Genomic DNA, 19,577 nt, shown 5'->3' with positions numbered 1-19,577 from the left:
TCTGAGTCACCCAATGGGTGAGTAGTAGACACAGAGGGGCTGAAGGCAGGGTGTTCCCCACTTGGTGCCATGACCTGGACAGAAAACTGCCATAGCAAGAGGAAACCCACAAACTCTTCGGAGGGGGAGGTGTCTCAGGGTGCCTGCCAGGTGCTGGCAATGGACAAGGGCTTTGCACCTCCTGTAGTGCTCACCACAACCATGGGAGTGGGCCTGAATATGACCCATACTCCACAGATGAGGAAACTGAGGCCCAGAGTGGGCAAGGCAGTGGCTGAGGAAGTAAGGTACAGAGCAGAGCTTACCTTGAGGCGTCCCGCCTGCCTGTCTGTCCCCGCGCTGCTATGTGAGATGGCAAGGACAGGCATCTGGGGTTGGCAGCTTGCAGGCAAGTTGATCTTAGATGCTGGTTTTATACCCCTATGTCCTTGCCTGCTAAGGTCTCTGGACCAGACATTGGTCTGATCAACAGGATCCTGTCCCCCTCACCTTTGCCTCAGCTCAAGCCAGGGTCCAGGTCTTGCCTGGGACTGAGATACTTCCTCACCTTGCCTGGAGCTGCCAGATACTTCCAACACCTGATATTTTTCTGCTTCAATCTTGTCTCCCTGTCAGGGGAGTGAGTGGTGCCTGCCCAGAACAGGGACAGTAGAGGGCAGGTCATCAGGCCCAAACCCAAGTCAGAGACCCAGCCTAACAGATGCTGAAAACCCTCTGGTCAGTACATTCACTGCCGGGTGGTTCCGGGCTAGTAATGGGAGCCCTGACAGCACTGGCCAGGGAGAAATAGAGGAGCCATCTGGTTGGGTGTGGAGGACCCTGCACAATATACAAACAATAACTGATGGTAACCCCCATTGGTTAAGTCCTTTACTAGCACACATGCTCCTCAGGCACCAGCTGGGCCAGAATCCATCTGGGCCTTGGGGACACAGGAGGGACACAGCCCCCCTCCTCATGGGACTCCTGGGCTGGTGAGCAGGAAACAATAAACAAATGAGCAAATAGATACTCAGGACAAGTTTTAAGAGTGTAAAGAAAGCAAAGCAGGGACAGGGCAGAGAGTGGCTTTGGGTGTGGGGACACTGCTGCAGATGAGAGGGTCAGGGAAAGCTCTGGAGCCACTGAGCTGGGACACCTGAGCAAAGAGCAGCAGCTTGCTATGCAGACAACATAGGAAAAAGACATCCAGGGAGAAGGAACCACCAATACCAAGGCCCTGAGGCAACAACAAACTTGGTATGATCAGGAGAAAGAAGTCCAGAATGGCTGTCCAGGGGAGCTGAGGAGACAGGAAGGGTGGAGAGAGCAGAGGGGGCACATGAATTTTATTCTACTGTGGTGGAGGGCCTCCTCAGAGTTTAACAGGGAAATGCTATATTCTAATGTTCATTTCTCAGGGGCAAACCTGTCAGCTGGGTGGGGGATGGCCTCCAACAGGGCCTGGGGACAGGAAGCTGGAAAGGAGGCTGAGAGGTACAGGCTGTGGCAGGGGTGGTTGTGGTGGGGAGCAGGAGGCGAGGACTGCAGCCTGGGGATCCTGGGTGGAGTTTGTGCCCCAGGACTTCGTGCTGCAGCCTTGAATACTGGCAGAGGTTGTCCCCCTTTACAGCAGAAGAAGTAAGGCTCAGAAAGAGGTGGTGTTTTTTTCTCAGGGTCACACAGTTTGTGAGTGGCAGAGCCAGGGTTCAAACCTTTATTTGAGAGCTTGTTGGGATGACCTCTGTTCTGCTCTGCCACCCAGGGGCTGACATACTAAAGCCTTGGCAACTGCAGGGTGCTGAGGGTACACAGAAAGGAAGTAAGGGGTCAGAAACACTTTCTGAAGGAGGTGTCAGAGGCAGGGCGTGGAGGCTGCACCCCCAGAGGATTCTACCAGGTCATGAGGAGGTGGGTTTGGAGATGATTCTGTATGGTGCCCCTCGCTAGACTCAGCCTTCTGGAATGACTTTGGAACAGAGTTACCACTAGGTTATCCAGGTTCCTCTTGTCAGTGAGGTCTTGCTGGGATGTTTCTCTCATGATCACCAAGTATCCTAACACCACCTGGGTCATCAGTGCCCCTGTACCTGGGCTCAGCTTTTAATCTGCAACTGAGCAAATCTCGCTGGGCCAAAGCTGAATGCCAGTCTGAAGAGGGCTGAGGGCAGGGCCGGGCTGCTTGCTATCTCAGAGGGGCTGCTTGCTCTCTCCCACCCCGCAGAGCTGCCCACGGTCAAGTGGGGGACAGGTGCTTGAAAGAGGTCCCAACCAAGAAAGCAGGAGAGGATTCTGGGGACCTCGCCGAGGCTCTCTTACTCCAGGATAAGTAGAGCCTGTGCAGGCCTGGGCAGTCCCCTCATACCAACCTGTTAGACCAGTTTTAATATAAAGCAGGCTCAAGCTTTGCCAGAAACTCTACAACCTCTCATGGTGAGTTCTCACCATCCCGACTACACGGTGTAGGCCTTCCTCCCCAGCTTAGGCCACGCAGCCAGCTGCCCGAGGGGTCATTGCAATGGTCACCGTTGGGTGGCAGGCTGAGCCTCCCACATCTGAGACCCAAGAAGAAGAGACCCCTGGAGGCTTAATCCTGGCTAACACAACCCCTACATCCTGGTTTTACCCCAAACTCCCCTCCAGTCTGGATTGTGCTGTCCACTTGGTTCTTGGGAATTTCCCTCAACCTCACAGAACCTGAGAGGGTTCCTGGCTGTGAAGTGAGGAGAGTGACAGCACTTCCCTCAGAGGGGACATGAGGAGCCCAGGAGGATTAATGAGGCAATGCTGAGGAGAGTCTGATAGGGTTCAATCTGGCACCTGCTTCAGCTGTCATTGTAACTGTTTCTGTCCATTGTTTTCATCTTTTTTGAGAGGTGGTCTGGGCAGGTGTTGATGTCTGCTGAGGTCCCCATCTGGGCTGCAGGGGAGCTGGGCTGGAACCACCTGGAGCTGTAAGTGGCCCCTCTCCCCATCAGCTCTGTCCTCCAAGCCCAGCCCTCCACTCTCATGCATCATTTGCCAATGATCTTGGGTTCTGGTCCTAGTGAACAGACCTTTGGCCTGGTCTCTGCATAGGCTAGGATGGAGGTGAAGCCAGCCCAACCTTCTAGCAACTTCTCTCGCAGTGACAATAAAGATTAGGCCATCTGCCACCCTTGCCCCACACCTAGGGGGTGGTCTCCCTCAGGCCTGTTCCTCTCCCAGCCCTCAGTGGTCTGTGACCTCATAGGTGAGCTACAGGTGATGGAAGTGAGTGGGGCAGGTGCCTCTGGGTCTACCTCATTTCAAAGATGCAAGCCTGAAACCTAGAGAGGCAAAGTAGCTTGTCCATAGTCACCAAGAGAGGAAGTGGACATATGGGGTTAGAGCCCAGGACTTTGAGTCCCAGGCCAGGGCTTGTCCCTCTCCCCCTAGAACTCTTGAACTGGAATCAGCTGCCTGCTAGCTGGCAACTCAAAGAGCCGGGTTCATGGCCTTTCAGACTCCCCATGTCCAGACCTGGACTCTTCACTAGCCCCTAGACACATCTCCACTGTCCCCCCATCTTGGAGACAACCCCCACATTCACATCCCCATGTCCATCCATCTTGCCCCTTGTCCCTCTCAAGCTGCCCTCCTGCTGCTCCCCATGGCTGCTTTGCCCAGATATAGCCTCATTCACTCACCCAGCTGGACCATCCTGATGGCCTCCTCAGCCCTACCACCATCTTGAGTGAGGTGCTCACAAACCAGACCTTGCCCTGCCTTCCCCACTTAGTGATATTCACAGGCTCCCCCTCCCCCACCATATCTTGCCTGTGCCTTACCCCAGGTTCCAGGATATGGCTTCCAAAACTGGCAATCCATTCCATTCTCTTCCCTCTTAATAGCCCATCACACTGTATCATTCATACGGGAATGTCCAGGGCAAACTCTTACTCACCCTTCAAAGCCCAACTCAAATGCCCCTTTTCTGAGAAGTCTTCCCTAACTTCCCCAGCATTTATTCCTGTCTACTTTAGATACCTACTGCATCCTGGGGAATCTCCCTGGAGCCTGAGTTTTCCCAACTGTCTCCAGCCTGGAGAGGAGAAAACACTTTCAATAATAGATTCAAAACAGCCATTCTTTGTCTTCTTATGAAATATCTCACACGCACATACACACACACACACACACACACACACACACACACACACACCATACTTCCCATGAAAGTCCCCTAGGGATATCTTTGAAATGGCAAACCAGCCAAATTGAAAACAATAGATAGGCAGGGTTCAAATCTCAGTTCCAAAATCACTCTGGGACTCCAAGCAAGTAGTTTAACTTCTAGGAACCTCAGTTTCTCCCTCTAATAGAAATACTGGTAGTGCCCGTGCCCCAGGGGGTTGGAGAGTGACTGGATCTGACTTTGGGGTAACAAGGAGTAAGTGGGATGATGCTCACCTATGAGCGGGAGATGAGGCAGGCCTGGAGCAGGAGGAGCATTTTTGGTGTGGCCAAAGCTTTATGCTTAATGGAAAGATAGTTTCTTCCATGACCCTGGCCTGGCTGAAGCAGGCAGGGCTCAGAGCACTAGAAGTGGTCTCTGAGGCCTGAGGGAACTCAGGACTGCCATGACTCCTCCAGGCAGTCCGCTAGGACAGTTCCACGTATAGTCCCCACTAGCAAGACCCACACTGGGATGGTATTGCTGGAAGGGGAATGATGCCCAGCAAATGCTCCCCAGGCGGAGCCCTGTTCCAAGGATTCTCCCTTCATCCAACATCAGATGAGCCAGATGGGGCTTTTCATGTCACCAGAGCTGGGGTCTTCCTCCATCAGAGGTGAAAATTTTACTTGTAGTCTGGGTTGGGCCAAAGCTTTGTTCTCGAAAGTGCCTCTAGGCCCTCAGCCTCTTTCCAAAGAGTACTTCACTGCTCCCTACCCCCACCAGTCCCACTTCTGAGCAACATCATTATGAGTGTGTGTGTGTGTGTGTGTGTGTGTGTGTGTGTGCATGTGCGTGCGCATGCGCGTGTGTTGACCTTTCCACTTGGCCAACATTCCTTTATTTTCCTCAGCTCTTTTGGGTAGATGGCCGTGGCAGGAGGTGCTGTTAGAAGAGCAGGTTCTCAAAAAACTTTTTTCCAAAGCGCCAGAGACATGGAGCTCAAGGAGACACTGGAAGACGAAGGCCTATCGAGAAGAAAATGGGTTCCCAGGTCAGTTAGAGGAGTGTGGGTGAGAGACAACGGTCTCCTCTCAGAGAGCACTCTAACCCCAATGTAGGTGCTTGTGGGGCCTGCCCCTAGGCATTATTGCCATTGCCTGGTCAGTGTTGTCAGCCTGGCCAGTAAAGCTGGGTGACCCTGTGCAGGTTGCTTTATCTCTCTGATCCATATACGTCTCAAAGAAGCAAAAGTCCTGAGTTCACTGCCAGCGTGCATGATCTCCTTACCCCAGAGGTGCCCAGACTGTGTCTCTATAGCCCTTTACCTCTTTGCTGAGAGCTAGCACAGCGTGTCCCTGATTGGGGGCTGTGGGCTCTGGGGACAGTAGCACCCTATCAGCACCTTGACAATCACCCCCTTTCTCCTCTGGGTCTCAGTGGGCAAACTGGGGCATGCTAGACTCCAGGAGGATCCCTGGGTCTTTCAGAGTGCAGAGAAGGCGTGGTGTGGGCACTCCCCCACCCCCACCCTGAGTGAGGTGTTTTCACTAGAATCGCAGCATAGCTGCGGCTGGAGGCCTCTTCCCAGGAAGAAAGAGCAGAGCGCCTCTTCCAAGAACTCAGAGGAGGCCCACAGGCAGGGGAGGGAGGAGCGGGGGAGTTAATTTTAAACCAAACAGCCTTCAACGCTTCTCAGGAACTGGTTGCTCAACGTGATCTGGCAGGTCCCAGGCGGGCAGGCAGGCCTGCTGCCAGCTCAGAGGTGGTGGGGGTGGAGGACTCGCCCCAGAGGAGAGGCCCAGTGACCTTGAGGGAAGTTGGGCCCTGTCCTTGTCCATGAATCCGGGGCTGTCACCCCAGATCCCCACCTACCTGACTTGATTTGCCGGGGTATGGGGTGGGGTGACTTCCTCTGTCCTAACCACGCTAGGTGAAATTATAACAGGATTAATAATATAGATGTCATGTCCTTCCAAGGGCCCTAAGACTGTCCCATCCCTCACTCTTTGCTTAGAACCTGATGCTTCTGTCCCCTGGCCTGTCCCTCTGGAGGTTATCTGATGAAGGCCTGCTATGGGGCCAGAGTAAGGCCTGTGCCATTCGCTCATGGAATGGAACCCTAGAATGCCAGGCTGGTGGCAGAAAATCGGATATGGAGGGTGAAGTTGCAGCAGCCAGCAGAATTTCTGGATCCAAGGAGCAAGGCTCCTGTGTGCGCAGGGAGGCTCTGAGCTGAATTCACTGGGCTCGCCCACCCCCTCAGCCCGCCCCCCGCAGCCAACAAATGAAAGCGGGGGAGAGTCAGAGCGTCTTCACACTCATTGACCTCCTGGCCCCCTCTGGGCTGACAGTCTGGGCCCCCCTCCCAGTGTCTGGTTCCTACAGAGGCTCCTCCCAGGGCACCCCCTCCTCCATTATCTCCACCAGCTGTCCAATGAGACTCCAGCAGCCGGGCGGGGCGAGGCCTGTGTTCTAGGAAAGGATCCTGAGCTAGCGCTGCCAGGAGCTGCAGTTCTTGGAATCAGCACTGCAGGGTGAGGGGACGCTTCCTGGAACCTGCTGGCCACTCCAGGGAGAGAGGCTCAGAGGGCAGGCAGTGACCTCGTTGAGGGGGAGAGAGTGCTGAGGCCTCAGCTCTGGTCCTTGCCTCCAGGAAGCCCTACGTGACTGCAGGGGTCTCCTGGGACTCCCCCCATTTCAGCATTAAGTCTGCTGGGCCTCAGGAGATGCCCAAGTCTGGCACAGCCTCTGCAGTACTCAACATCTAGCCCAGGAATAGGCACAGAGTGGACAACCAGAAACAGTAGGGAAGTGGGGGGCATTGTGCAGGTGTGGGCACACAGGTGAAGGTGGGTTATTGGGCACGAGTATATTGCCCAGACCAGTGAGCAGCCAGGGTGTGAAGGGCTCAGGAGATTAGGAGGGAGAGCAAGGTGGGGTCAGCAATGCCAGGCCTGACTCACAGAGTCCCCCTTCCTGATGGACAGACAGCTTCTGGCCAGATCTCCTATCACTCCTATAGGCCAGTCTTTTCCTACATGGCCTTTCCCTCAGATCCTTGTCCCACGGTTGGGGTACAGGCCCCGGCTTCAGAGTCAGGCCATGTAGAGTAGTCCCAGCCCAATGCCCAGCTGTGCAGCCTGAAGCACACATCTGGCCAGTTGGAGTTTCAGCTTCCCTGCCTGGATAATGGGGGGGGGGGGGGAGGGAGATGCTACAGGGCCCCCAGGAAGGCTGTGGGGGCTATGACCTGGGTCTGGGACAGGGTTAGGGTCCAGCTACACTGCGAGGGTGTAGCTCAGTGTCCCCATTACAGGGTTGCGGGGTCAGCATCATCAGAGCAGGAGCCTGGAAGTTTGGCTGAGGGGGCTGGAGGGCAGGTCAGGATGGGCACAGAGGGCAAGTAAGGACCTCCCTCTCTGGCTAGGTGGCCTTGGGGCAGCCTTCTAACCACTCAGGGCATGTTTGCCTTCAGAAAAACGGAGAACCCTCCCTAACCAAGCCTGGATAGCAGTGTGGGCAGAGATTTGCCTCTCCCCTCATGCCCTCAGGTCACTCTTTGCCTCTCACTGAGCACAGCCCCAAGCCTGCTACCACCCAACCCTAACACGTCCCAGAGAACGGGGCCCCCAACCCATCCTGCAGGGCCAGTCCTGAGATTGAGAAGGGCTGAGGTTCAGTGCCCTGATGGAGCCGTGAGGCAGGCCTGTGACAGAGGTCCTTTGACCCCTGTAGGAGGATGGTGGGGCAGCCTAGGGACACGGTTCATCACTGTGCCTGTGCTTGGGAGTGCCGGTTCTCAGAAGTGCCGGTTCTCAGAGGCTACTTGAGGCAGCTGGCAGTGCGTGGGCAGGCTGAGTTTTCCACCACCTAGAGGCCTGGGCACCTGCACCCAGGTCAAGCTGGCTGGAAAGAACCCACCATGGGAGAACTGGACCCGGAGCCCACCCAACCGGAATGGGAAGAGCTGCCGGTGTCATCTACTGGGTTTTCAGGGGATACTGGAGCCCTGCTGCAGATGGTTTCAGAGCCAGGCCACCTGCGTGACTTGAGCTAGTCACAAATCGTCTGTGAGCCATCATCTGTAAAACAGAGACAATGTTATCACTTACCTTTATCGTGGCAAGGAGTATATGTGTAGCTTTCTTTCTCTTTGGGGTTTTTCCTCCCTAATCCCACCTCACCCCTCCGCTTCCCCGTAACATGAGCCCATGTAGACATGAGCCCCAGCAGTGCTCTTTCTCTGGCCCTTGTTGCAGCAAGAGGGACCCGAGGACACATTTGCTTTTCCCACTGGAGCACAGGCCCTGATGCTTGCCGTGCTCTAGGCAAAAGGACAAATGGAAGCCCATGTTACAGAATCTAAATACTTAAAAATCCTAAATCAAGCTATAAACTGCTAATAAAATGTGTTCTATCCTCCTACTCAACAAAGAAACTTTCATAACAGTACAAAATCTGAAAACCTGTAGTTTTTCTATGTCTGGAAGTCACATAAAAATATCAGAAAGTCAGAGGCACCTGGGTGGCTCAGTCGGTTGAGCGTCCGACTTCGGCTCAGGTCACATAATTTCACGGTTCATGAGTTTGAGCACTGCATTGAGCTCTGTGCTGACAGCTCAGAGCCTGGAAACTGCTTCAGACTTTGTGTCTCCCTCTCTCTCTGCCCCTCCCCCACTCACGCTCTCTCTCTTTCTCAAAAATAAACATTATAAAAAGATTTTTTTTAATATCAGAAAGATATCAAAGATGATTGAGTTTCACAATTATCGCTCACGTCCAGGTGTTCAGTGGTATTAGACGAAATAAATAAAGACATGCTTAATTCATAGAGTATTACATATTTATTGTGTAACATTCACTGTTCTTGTTTTATTCCATTAAAACTATTGGTTGTGTTATTATAATCAAGATTTTTCATATAATTTCTATCCAAGAGGATATGTAATGATTTAAAAGACTAAAGTGATATATTCAAAGAGCACAAAAATATAAATTAAACTAAATATATTAAAAAATTGAAAATTATTTAAAATATGTTCCAAAAAGCTATTTTAAAAATAATCAGAATTAGAAAAATGAAAAGGCAAAATATACATTATAAGTTATAACGAACTGATGTCAACATTTAAATAAAAAAAGATTTGAAACTAAAACTTTAGCTTTTTGAAACTTTTATTCACTGTTAAATATTTCTATATTTCTATAGAGATAAACCTTCCCAATTCACATTCAAATCCTCTGTGAACTCTGAGGCAGGGTCGCAACCTCCCTGCATTTCCCTGGGGCATGAGTGGGTGTTTGGGTCTGTCTCACACTATGGCAGCACTGAGTGTCAAATCCCCAGTGATGGTGATGCCCACGTGTTTTTTAATCCATTTATTGTGAATCGATTGTTTTCGTTTTTGTGATATGTTCTAAATAGCAGGCCCCAGGCAGATGAGAGGAGAGTGGTTACAGATCAGGCACAACTTCCAATAGATGGTATTGGAAAGCTTTGGGGGAAAAAAAGGAAGTCCAACGTCTCCCTCACACAGGCAGCCAACCACCATAAGTGTTAAATATTTAAACATGAAAGAGAAAACCCTATAAGCCCTTTAGAGCATCTCCCTAGGAGTTACAACAATATCGATTCTGGGTGAGGAAACTTCTTCTTCTTTCATGTGCTCCCCTGCATCATTTTCAGGACAGGTTAGTCTGGGGCAAGTAGAGTCACGTCAGAAATTCATTAATGCCCGTTTAGTGTCACCTCCCTGTCTCAGGCACAGGGGGTGGGGGTGGGGGTGGGGGGGCGCTTCCCCTAGAAATAGGCCCTAAGACAAGGATCCAAATACAAATAGCTTATTTGGGAGGTGATGCCAAGAATCACCAGTAGGGTGTTGGGAGACAATTCTCCATGGTTCTCTGAAAGTATATTTCTGTATACTTGCCCATAGGCTCAATGACTCCCTTGTTCCAAGCAATCCTTTCAAGGGTGATTATTATACCAAGCAGCCTTAGAAGACAGAGATAGTATCTCCCTCTAGGGGAAAAAGGAGGATTTGTTTATTGTCCAGTATAACAAAGATAGTATCTCCCTCTGAGGCAACATTGGTAGGTTTGCTTGCAGCCTATTATAAAAGATTTGGGTCCCCTGACCCCAGGGTTCCTCTCCTGTAATGCAAACCACTGCATGTGCAGGCACCATCTGGTACTTACTGGGTCATCCTGTGGAAACTGGGCTTCACGGGAGTGGTGCAAGAAAAGGCTGATCCTGGGTCTACCACTGTTACTGTAACAAACTGATCTTTATTTCTGAACCAGGAGTCTTGTGCCTTCTGCCAGCATCCTTGGGAATATAAGGGGCTAACTTGTTAGCTTGCAAGTGGGGCAAAATCACAGAGCCTTCCCAGTTTCTGACATAGAGGAGAGGGGAAGCAAGACAGGGAAAGAAAGGAAACTTAGGCAGGTGTGTTAATGAGCAGTTTCCCTCTGCAGGCAACCGAAGCTCAGTCCTCAGCTGAGAGATGAAATAGAACACACCTCATGGTTGTTCCACCCAAGGAGTGGGAAAGCTGGGATGCATATCCACCAACTCCTACCTTCACTGGTTTAGGGCTGCTCCGGGGGATGACCTTTCAGGCACTTACCAAGCTGGCCTGTGCATCAGAGAAAGCCTTAGGCTGAGCATTGCAACTGCCATGTGGGAACTTCAGTGGGAGAGGATGTGACCCCACCAGGGGTTCTGTGTGAGCAGGGTCTTATCCGAATACTGCCCATCCCCAGTGCCCTGCACAGTGCTGAGCAGACCGCCATCAAGTGCATGCCATGTGGTCCAAGGATAAAGGCCTGTTTATGTCCCTCTATCCTCCATTAGGCCATGAACTCCTTATGGGCAGCATCTGTGTCCATTTTTCCTTCATACTCTGGTACCAAGGGTAGGCCTGACAATCAGCAAACACTCACTGAAGGTTTATTACATGAATAATGCAAATAAATAAGCTTCTAAAATAAATGAACAAAACAGAGTCAGCCAGGATGAGACTGAGCCATCCTTAACTAGAGAAAGGCTGTCTATCCAAAATCAAAGCAAGTACACTTGATAGGGAGGCACCAGAGGTATCATTCCATGTGTGGGAAACAAGATACAAGTACTCTAGCCATCACCATTTTTCAATATTATATTGAAGGCCTTAGCCAAGCTATGAGACAAGGAAAAAAAATAAGAGCTATAAATATTAGAAAGGAAAAAAACAAATTTATCATTATTTTCAGTGGTAAAATATCGGCATAGAAAATCCAAGGGAAGCAACGACCAACAGATCTAAGAGAAACCAAGAAGTGGCCAGTTATAGGATAAACCACATACATTAACAGCTTTCCAGTACACCAGCAAGAACCAGTTAGGCCATCTCCCTGTATAATAAACAACAACAAACACTGTATAGCTGTATAGTAGATAAGCAGCAAAGCTGACTTTTCATTAGGGGCATGGGTCTGGGATAGCCAGGGGAGGAAATGAGGCATGCGCAACTGAAAACCACCTTCCCCTTGGCTGTGAGTTTTCCCCTCTTACCCCGCCCCCCATAACCCACAAAACTTTCTCCAGGGCCCTGAGCCAGGGGCACAGGTGAAATCCCGATGGCCTTCCCCAAGCTGGGCCCTCTGCACTAGAGGCTGGACACAAGCTGGCCATTCCAGAGGGCAGGTCAGTTGTGTCCATTCCCTGAGACACAGCAAGGCCAGCAGCTAAAGCCCTGGACAGAGTTCTTAGTTGTTAGGGGTGAGGGCATGGCCATGTAGCGACGGGGCTTAGAGCCTCGTGGGGAAAAGGCAGCCCCCAAGCCCCCTTCCCGAGACCAGGTGGAAGGGAAGAGCTCTGTGAAGGAGCAGAGAACTCAGTCTGGGGCCATTTTATGAAACAGCAGCACCCAACAAACCTGAGGGTTCTCTACACTTTGTCCAGCCCTCACCCTTCACCTGCCAAACACAGGCACAGACCTGGCACATAGTTGAGGGGTGCTCAGGGGTGTGGAGGAATAAACACAATCCAGAATGACAAACTCTGAGGGGCCAATCTTGCCTCGAGCACAGTGCTCCAGGCCTTCTCTGTCAGCTGCAGTCTCCTCCGCCCTCAGAGGACACAGCAGGACTTTGCTGCCGCTTCAGAGAAGGGGCAGGACTGGGGGCAGGTGGTGGCACCCGGTAGTGCTGTCTCCTGTCTTAGCTCCAGGCCCACCCCAGTGACTGACAAAGTCTGAAAGGCTGAGCTGGCCTGGATGTGGCTCCCACCGTCTCTAACTCAAGGACCCTCCACTGTCAGCCTTGGCCTCTAAAGATCAATTTTATGTTTAGTAGGTGGGTGAGCAGTGGGTGGAAGGGGAAGAGATGCTCAGGGGAGGCCAGAGACAGGAAAAGTTCCACGGGGTCAGAAAAGATGGAGTAAGCATTTAAGTCGAATATGGAAGCTGGATTTCATTTGACTAATAGAGAGGGAGAGAGAGAGGAAGATTGAGAGCGAGAGCAAGAGACAGCATTCCAAGCATCTAGGATGGCCCAACCAAAGACGGCATGTGGGAAATCCCTGGGAATGGTCCATAAAGCTTGGGAAGACCCTGTGGTAGGTCCTCAGGTGAGTTTGCTGGGAGAATCACCAATCTTATCTCGCAGAGTTTAATGCAGTGTGGTCATCAGGGGGGTGTCAAGCCCCAAATGCCAGATCAAAGAGGTCAGGAATGTGGGCAAGGCACCCAGGTCAGGCTCACTCCCCTCTCAGATCTCCCCTAACTTGCTGTGTGAGCCTGGCTGAGATGGGGGGCCTCTCCGGACTTCAGCTTTTTTCCCCATGAAATGGGAGCACAGTACTCAAGTTCCCAGGGGCTCCCATGACTCAGAGACAGTGGTTGGGCCTCAGATGGGGTGATACCCCCCTAACACACACAAAGTCCTGACCTGGCTCCCGAAGCATAGAGCTTCTCCAACCATGGGAGCCCTGCACAGACACCTGTGATCATGGACATGGACCCAAGTGCTTAAGTCCCACACCTGTGCACATGCCTGTATACAGGGGCACCTGCGTAGGGGTGTGCAAGTCTCTATCAGGTGCGTGTGTGATGTGGCCTGGTTTCCCCAGAGCCTAGGGCCTCCTGTGGCTCCCCATTGCTGACTAGAGCAAACCTAAGGACACAGCCACTCACTGGGGGTCTGTCAGGAGAAGTCCCTGTCCAAGTCCACAAGTTCCTCAGTGACAGGACCTCCTGCCTGAACCACCCCAACGCTGGCTTGATTCACAGCTGGTGCTCAGTGCTTGTGGGTGAACAATGGGCCTGACAATGGGAGGAGAGACAGGACAGATAAGGACCTCAGCCACCCCTTCCCCAAGCTTGGGAAGTAGCCTCAGCCCTCAGTAACTTCACAGAGGATGTTGGCAGGAAAAGAAGACTTGTCCCAGATGCTGCATCCTCACATGACCCTGAATTCCACCCCACCCAAGTGGCCCCAAGAGGAGGCTGAGGTACTGAGCTCTTGGCTGTGACTCAGCGGAAGGAAGGCAGGAAGGCGGGGGGGGGGGGGGGGGGGGGGGGGGGGGGGGGGGGGGGGGGGGGGGGGGGGGGGGGGGGGGGGGGGGGGGTGGGCGGTGCTGGGCCCTAGGGTTTTGCTTCTCATTTCTTTCTTTCCAAAGCAAGTTCTCAGAAATGAAGGTACCCAGAATTACAGAAACCCCAGGCTTTCAGGGGCACTGGGTTCTCCAGTCCTCCCACCGGTGCAGGCACCACCATACACCCTGGGGGGAAGGCCCTAGTCCCTGTTCCTTGCTTGGTACCTTCTTCCCTACCCCAGAACCAGGGATTGAATCGGTCCACATTGGAGCCGAGAGGGGATTGTGGACTCCTGAGACTTTTCAGGAGCATGTGGCCCAGATTCACCTGCTGAGACAGACACTAAATGAAAGGAGGCACTGGGAATCTCCAGGTTGTGGGGGTAAAGCAGCCCAGGGCGGGCTTCCCAGGAGAGGCGGAGGCAGAGGCTGCCGACACCAAGAACCCAAAGGAGCCACACATGAGTTTCCTCCCCCTTCCCTTCCCTTTCCTCATTCCCTTCTCTTCCCTTCCTCCTTTCCTTTCCTTCCTCTCGCTTTCCCTCTCTGTTCTTTTCATATTTTTAGCTATTGTAAGGAGCCCAATTTTAAAAACCACGCACAGACTCAAATGGGCACACCATCAAATTATGACACATTAGATTCCTCCCTATGTGTCCAGAGAACCGGATTTGTACTGAGCTTGAAATAAAGCTTCTCTTGCTGTCCCTGTGAATGAAAGAGACTGCAAGGTGGCCTTCAGAAACACTGCCACCACTTGTAACCACCTCTTTGTGGGAGTCAGGGGTCACTTGGTCCTGTGCCACTGAAATCAAACCCTGAAAGAAGCCAGACACCAAAGCTGACCTGAGACTGCAACTCCTATCCCAACCCCAGTTCAAATGTGTGTTCACTGCTGTCCTCCTGATGGACTTAACGCTGAGAAAATGTTGAGAATTTGAACTTTAAAAATACATTCATGTTTAAGGTATTGCTTTTATCTTTGTAAAACTACATGGTGGAGTTGCACCTGAAGCTTGCTTTGAAAGAACAAAATCCACGGCTCTAAAGGGCTGGGCAGAGTGAGGAAGAGATGGCGCACTTCTGTGCAGGCAGAGAGAGGGAGATGTAGTTAGTTCTTGAGCTGTGGAATGCCTTCAAGGAGGGCTTTAGGCACATCCACCCAGCGCCTCTTCCCAGGATCTCCCGGGCCTAGGGACCTAAAACGCCTCCGCCACCAGGCAGGCTTCATACCCCTTATGCTGAGATAGGACTCACCTTCCCACCCACTTGTCAGCTGAGAAGCAGAGTCTGATGTCTGTCAGTCCCACCCCACGTCCAGGGTACATCAGTCTCCTTTCGGTAGCAGCCACTCTCACTGCCCTCCCCTCCCCCGCACGCAGGGGCTCTGCATCTGGTTCCTCTGCTGCGGAGTGTGAAAGCTGGGCACCTGGGAAGGAAGGAAGCTTGCTCCACGTCTGGTGCTTCTGTTTGATTTGCCACTTTCCCCTTTGTCTGGAAACTCAGGTCAGCCCTGCCGCTCCCCCCACCCCCAGGCATCTGAGCCTCTCTGGGAACTGAGGCCCTGGGATGCAGTCAGCCTCCAGAGGGGGCCTGCTCAAAGTCCCCGCCCACTAGCTGGGACATCAGAGGACTGGTTCAAACCCCAGCATGGCCACTTCCTGGTTGTGTGATGTTGGGCAACTTAAGTCTTAGTCTCTTCACCTGTCTAGTGGCCAAAAAAGCCATTCCTGATGTGCAGACAGGATTTATGCCAGCATGTGCAGCACCTGGCACCTGGCATGTGGAGATGCCTGGTTACTGGGCCTGGGAGGGTGGTCTTCCCAATTTTACCTCAAGGGCTGTCTCTGACCTATGCCACCACTGGTCGCATCTGGATCTCCTGACGCCCTTGTCCATTGTCCAACACTGCTTCTGGCATGTCTGATGGCATCCCACACTCTCGAGCTGACTATCCTTAACATCCCACTCTCCAATTTAGGGTGGCCCCAGGCTCTAGTCAGAGTCATGGGCCCCATTGTTGTCCCGGATATGTCCTCCACCCAACCCCTCAGCAATGGTTGAAGTCAGTTCTGTTTAGGAGCTACCTGAAGAGCCATATGAAAGAGCCACACCATCCAAGTAAATGACCACAGGCCCTTGGCAGCAATGGAGGTGGAGAGCACTGCACAACAAGTCAGGAGGTAAGTGCTATGCGACCCCTAGTGAGCCCCTTCCTTGGAACTGTTTGGAAAGAGGGAGATCAAGGAGTAGACGTTAGTCTTGCTAAAATCCACCCCTCCCAATATGATCAGGCCCTCTTGGCTTCATCGAAAGCATATTAGGAGAATCCAGATTCCCAGACCTGCCGTGAGGCACATCAGCCCATGCCTGGACTCCCAGTAGCTCTTCTTGTGGCTCTTCAGGTGGGACCATGGCTTCAAGAGCCCCAGGACTTGGCCAGCCTGAACAGGGACAGGATCAAGGACTCTAGCTGGCCATTTCAGGTTTGGTTATCATAGGCTGAGAATCCCAGGAATGACTCAATTTTATCTGAGCCACAAAGCCCAGTCCAGACCTGAAGCAGGAGCTGGGCACTGGCTGATGACTGGAAGGAGACGAACCCTTCACAACTCACACAGAGGGTTCAGATCCATCAGCTTGAAGTCAGGCACTCTTGTGCCCATTTCACAGATGTGGTACTGGCAACCCAGAGTGCAAGGCCCCTGCTCATCTTCATATACTCAAGAGGTGCTGGATCCAGTCCCTGACATCCTCTCTGAAGGCCTGGGTGGCCCCCATGCCACAGAGATGGGCCATGGAAGCCAGCCTTGCCTCCTTTCCCCTGATCGCAGTCCTATTCCATAGCTGCACCTGGTGCCAGGCCAGCCTCTCCAGGGCCCACCCCGAGCAGTCTTCCAGTCTTCTCTACCACGTTAGACCTGTGGATAGGGAGCCTGGGCAGCTCAGGTCTCCAGATGGAGGGGTGTTCCCCATCCCCACCTCAGCCACCCCCCTTCTCAGAGCAGAGGTATTCAAGGCAATCTATCATGCACCTCAAATTTCCTCCAGCTCCTGTCCATTTCCAAAGCCACTTCCATTTTTAGGTATTTGTGACAGCAACACTTCAAGTACCAAAATCTGTACTAGTTTCCTACTGCTGCTGTAACATATTACTACAAATCTGGTGGCTTAAAACCACACAAGTTTATCATTTTATAGCTCTGGAGGTCAGAAGTCCAAAATTAGTTTCACCAGGCGAAAATCAAGGCGCTGGCAGGATTCTATTCTTTCTTGAGGCTCTAGGGGAGAATCTATTTCCTCGCCCTTGCCAGTGTCTAGAGGCTGTCTGCATTCCTTGGCTCATGGCCCTTTTCTCCAGCACACTGCCTCCCTGTGACCTCTGCTTCCCTCGAATCTCCTTCCCCACCCCCATCTTATAAGGACGCTTGTTGATTACACTGAACTCATCTGAATAATCCAGGATAATCCTTCCATTTCAAGATCCTTAACTTAATCACACCTGCAGTTCCTTTTGCCATGTGAGGTAACACATTCACAGGTTTGGGGGATTAGGACACAGACATCTTAGGGGCCATTTTTCTGTCTGCCACAGGAGGGGTAGGGTTGCTTTGCCAATCCCAAGCCCCATCCAGAAGCCTCGTCCAGGACTGAGGAGTCCTGACAGGGGATCAGGCCGCTGTTCTGGCCAAGACTCTGGGTGGGGGCTGGCCAGGGCCCAGAGCTCCAGGAAACCTGGCACCTGCCCCCGTTGCCGCCAAGAACAGCCTGTACTCCTGGCGCAGCCACTGTGCACAGATCAGGTGCACTTGAGCCCATTAGTAGCCATGGCTTAACTCGGACAGCTGCCTAGCTTGGGTGGGAGGCTGGGCCCTCATAGTTCTTCTCTCCCTATTGACCAGAATATGCAAAAGCTGCTGTCAGATCAGACAAGAGCCACACAGGAAGTTCAAGCTCCATTCTAGAAAATACACACATCGTTGGTTTATGAGTGGACATTACTGACCTTAGGGTATGCCAGACCCACATGGGGCCCTAGAGAGATGAGGGAGACAGGAAGGTTTCCAAATGCATGGGGCAGAATGTCATCGGTGCTGGCAGAAGTTTGGGCTAGGAGCATGGTATGTAGGAGGGAGGGAGGACAGAGGGATCAGGGCGGGTGTTCTGGAGGAGGCAGCATCTATGTTGGAGCTTGAAGGGAGGGGAGGGATCATTTGGATGGCAGTGGTGGGCAAGGCATTCCTGATGGGAGACACTGCCTGGGCAAAGGGAAGGAGGTATGTTTAGGGAATAGAGAGTTCTGCGAGGAAGCTGCAGTCCAGGGCGGTGGACAAAAGAATCCGAAGGTGGACAGGGAAGGACATGCTGGCCTGAAAAGGTTAAAGCAGTTCTCAAAGCCTGTCAGCAGTGGAACACTTTGTTCTGATGGAAGCTTACTCAGAGCACTGATGGGGCTTTGAAAGGGGTCCACACAGGGCCTTTCCCACAGACATCACCAACCCCCTCCCACCTCTTCAGACCTGGACTCTGCAGGACACAGTGACCATACTTAAGTCATGAGGAGACAGCCAAGGGTTTAGGGCAGGGATTGGCAGCAGTCAATGGCCCAGGGTCCAGGTACAGGGTGGTGGCAGAAAAGGGTTTAGGGGCGAGGTACCTGGGTGTCTCAGTCAGTTGTGTCTGACTTCGACTCAGGTCATGATCTCACAGTCTGTGAGTTGAAGCCCCGTGTTGGGCTCTGTGCTGACAGCTCAGATCCTGGAGCCTGCTTCAGATTCTGTCTCCCTCTCTCTCTGCCCCTCCTCCTCTTGTGCTCGTGCGCGCTCTCTCTCTCTCTCAAAAATAAACAAACATTGGGACACCTGGGCGGTTCAGTCAGTTAAGCATCCGACTTTGGCTCAGGTCATGATCTCACAGTTCATGGGTTTGAGCCCCATGTCAGGGGGCTGTCATGTCAGCTATGCTGACAGCTCAGAGCCTGAAGCCTGCTTCGGATTCTGTGTCTCCCTATCCCTCTGCCCCTCCCTGATCATTCTGTCTCTCTCTGTCTCTCAAAAATAAATAAACATTAAGAAAAACATTTTTAAATAAACATTAAAAAAACTTTAAAAATTAAAAAGGCTTTACGAGTTTAGGGGTACATTTCAATAGGGCAGCTAGATGGGCCCCCATGGAGAAACCTAAGGGCAGTTAGGACAAGCACCCAACTGTGAGACAAAGCCTGTTTCCTCAACTGTCAGCAAACAGGATGGAATTGCTTTCCGAGTACATCAGTCAAGGACTCCTACACCCCCTGTCCATGCTTAGGGTTGGCTGAAGGAGGCTGGATGGAAGGGCAGTAGGCACATCCCTCAAGATCTCAGGGGTCTGAAGAGCCTGGACTCTACCATCAGCTCCATAACACATGCTGGGGCGGGGGTGGGGGGTACTCATCTCTTGCTTTGGCCCCAGGAAGGAGGGAGGAGATAGGGCAGGTGAGCCTGGCTTTCCGGGGCAGAGCCACTGATTGTTGTGGCCTGGACCTCAGGGCATTCAAGTCCTAGTGCAGAGAGGAGGTGCTGAGGGAAATCTAGGCGGCCAGACTACCAGCCTCTTGGGGGCTCCATCTCCAGAGAGCAGGTAGACGTCAAGAGCCCAAGAGTGAAATCCCTGCCTTCCCTCCTTTCCAAACTGCCATGTCTCTGCCTGCTTTGTCTTGGTGTCAAGCACCAGACAGACGCATAAGGGTACAGGCCCTCCCTGTGTCTCCCCACATGTCTGCTCTCTGGAGCAAGCGGTGAAAACACAATGCCCCGTCAAAGGTGCATCCCGCGGACTCCTCAGAACCATCCTATGAGATAAAGCACAGGGTCCCATTTATCAGGTATGAAAGCCAAGGCTGAG

Source organism: Panthera leo, chromosome A2 (assembly GCF_018350215.1).
Source record: "Panthera leo isolate Ple1 chromosome A2, P.leo_Ple1_pat1.1, whole genome shotgun sequence".
Classification (NCBI taxonomy): Eukaryota; Metazoa; Chordata; class Mammalia; order Carnivora; family Felidae; genus Panthera; species Panthera leo.
The sequence above is the reverse complement of the archived record's forward strand: the minus strand, read 5'-3'. Positions refer to the sequence as shown.